At 39.7% G+C, this 2,931-nt stretch overlaps 1 pseudogene; it reads right to left on the reverse strand.

The window, feature by feature from the left end:
* Nucleotides 1-708: 708 nt before the first annotated feature.
* LOC116623811 lies at nt 709-2,534 on the reverse strand (annotated as a pseudogene).
* Nucleotides 2,535-2,931: the final 397 nt, after the last annotated feature.

Consider the following 2,931-nt stretch of genomic DNA (forward strand, 5'->3'; position numbering starts at 1 on the left):
AATCCTCATTATCTTTGAGAATTTTTTATAGGGGTCAATTGTACCACACTTATATTTGTAGATTATTTTGCCCAGCTGCTCAGTCAGAAGTAATGCCACTCAAAGAAACCAGACTCTAAATTCATGTCTGTACCTAACTGCTACTGATGATACTTTTTTTTTTAACCTGCATGACAATTGATCTTCCAAGGTATATGGAAAAGGAATACAATACTTAACTTTAGCAGAATTGCTAAAGTATTGATAACCAACCAGTGCCTTGTAAATACTTATATTTTGGCAATGGCCCGTAGGGCTAACTTCTAGAGAATTTAATCTGATACAATGAAAAAACTCAAAACAAGCAGACTATATAATTTTGAGAGAAAATATATAAATTAAGATAATACCTGTTTATATCATTTGCAAAATGTCTGTCTATTAAAATTGCTACAGACTATAAGGTACATACCTTTTATTTATTTTATTTTTTATTATTATGTTCAATTGGTACATACCTTTTAGAAAACACAATTGGTCACACGTTGTTCTTTTCATATTCATGAAATATTTCATGAATATTTCTTTTCATATTCACACACATTCATATAAAAATGGAAATGAACATTTGTAGCAAATGTCACCCATGTAGGTATGACTGTCAAATCAAGAGTCAAACAAAAGTGTGCCCTTGATTCTAATCTTTATTATAACTTAATACTGTATAAATTATATCATGAGTTGTAATCCCCCTTCCACTACCAGCACATGCCCTGTAACATATGGTGATTCTAACTCATGACCCTGAAATCAACCAGGCATGACCATACATGGTGCACAACCCAAGTGCCATGTATGGTGATTCTAAAACCTATTAATGTCCTGTGCACATTAATAGGTACTCCAAACCTACCAAGAGAGGTGTTATTCTTTAAATGTTCAAGTCTTTCATCCTATCTGTGTGAACAAATCCTGGCGCAACTACATTCACTGTAATTTTCTTTCTTGTTACTCCTTTAGCAGGAGTATGTGCAAGATCTTCCTTTACTGGAGCTGTACACAGACTGGCCAGAATTGCCTACAGTAATAATAGACCCTTTTTGATGTTGAATCATAGTCTTCCTGGCAGCTTTCCAAGTCAGCACGGAACCCAAGAGATTAGAATGTGCTGAGATATCATACCTTCAGCTTTTGTTCTTACTAAAAGGCTATCCCTGTTAATTCCAGCTGCATTTACCAAGAGATAAACTCCACCTAAATTTTTCTCCATGTCTTCAAATGTATTTTGAGCCTTATGTTCTTTGGCAGCATCATAGCTAAATGACAAATGATCTCCACCAAGGTCACCAGCGCCAGTGGCTTTGGCCACTTCCAGACTTCTGGGGATGATGGCCAATCAGTAGCCTCTCTGGGCCATTCATTGGGCCACTGCCCTGCCAATGCCCTGGGAGCCTCCCCAAAACAGAGCAGACTGCCCATCTTGGACCTCAGAGTCACAAACTCAGGAGAAAGAGGGCTAGAAGTGGCAGTTCTTTTCCATATCCCCTCAGCTTTTAAACCGCCGCAGCTGAAATGAAAAAAAAGCCAGACTGCCACAAAGATGTACCACTGTACCCTTCCTGCTCCTGCAAGCCCCAACTGAAAGTTTTTGAGAGTTCATTGGTACCTCTACTTTTCCTGGAAACGGTGGTGAGTAGGGGCAATAAGATTTTGATTAAACGAGAACACCTTACCAAGTTCCTTCATGACTGTCCCAGTACCTTTCACACTAGGGAGTAGGGATAGTATCCCCCAGGTGGGAAAAAACATTGTCTAACAATATGTGTAGATATGGCAGTCCTTGCATGGCTTTTCTGCTTGAGAAGTCTTCACCATCCAGAGAATTTTTAAGTGATCCCGAGCACATATTCATAACCTTGTGACTTGGGTAATTGGATGAAGCCCATCTTTACGTGCTTGAAACTCCTCTGGGACGTGGCTCAGACCCATATGTATCCCACCTTCACAGTTGTGGTTTTTTTTTTTTCTGGGGTATGATGGTACAGATTCGGCATAAGCCCTCCACATCTCTAGTGACCAAGGAGAAATTTCCCCCATAAATGCTTATTCATAGTGAAAGCAGTGTTATTACTTTTTGGTCAAATTTTACCTCATTTTTGGGGTGCAACCAAAGGGCCATCTTAGCTGCCTTAGGACCCATTGAAATTGACAGAACAACTTGATTTTAGCAAATGTTTCTTTTTTTTTTCTGAACCTGAGGCTGAATATCCTACGTCTGGAACAGATTTTATGTATAAATATATTCATTTTCTTATATTTGTCTCATCAGAAATAAGTCCTATCAGCAAGGACAATAGTGCCACTTATTTTGTTTAATGATCTACTGGTGCACTCCCTTCACCTTCTTTACCACTGCTCTCACTACATGCCTTAGCTTGTACTCTTTGGACACCTGCTCTGGTCAAGACTATTAGTTCCAAAACTTGGGCTGACCCAGCTTTGGGTGGAAGGTTATCCTCTTACCCAGTTTTACATAGTCTCTGCCTACCCTCCATGGTATCGATGTTGATCTTTTAGAAAGAACATTTGTTCCACATTCCCTAGGGAAACATCAACTTGACCTTCCTCTTGGACACTCAGTTTTACAGTTGCTGTTATAGAAGCATGAGGCTCTCCTTCATCAAGTGGTGGAAGGAGCACTGCAGGTTTGAGATTGTATCAGTGACAAATGGTCATACAAGAGACCAGCAATAGCCGTCATGGTTAATCTGCCTACTGAGCAATGCTGCATGTTGCTAGCTAGTAGTCAGGATTGAACAGCATCCACATGCTGTAGAATTAGTGCTGTGGCAAGGGTGACATCCACAGGAGCATCTACCAGTTTTGTAACCACAGTCATGGCACATAATAGGGAGGAAGACACTAGCCACTGAATCTAGAGAAATACCTAAA

Source organism: Phoca vitulina, unplaced genomic scaffold (genome assembly GCF_004348235.1).
Source record: "Phoca vitulina isolate PV1807 unplaced genomic scaffold, GSC_HSeal_1.0 scaffold61, whole genome shotgun sequence".
NCBI lineage: Eukaryota > Metazoa > Chordata > Mammalia > Carnivora > Phocidae > Phoca > Phoca vitulina.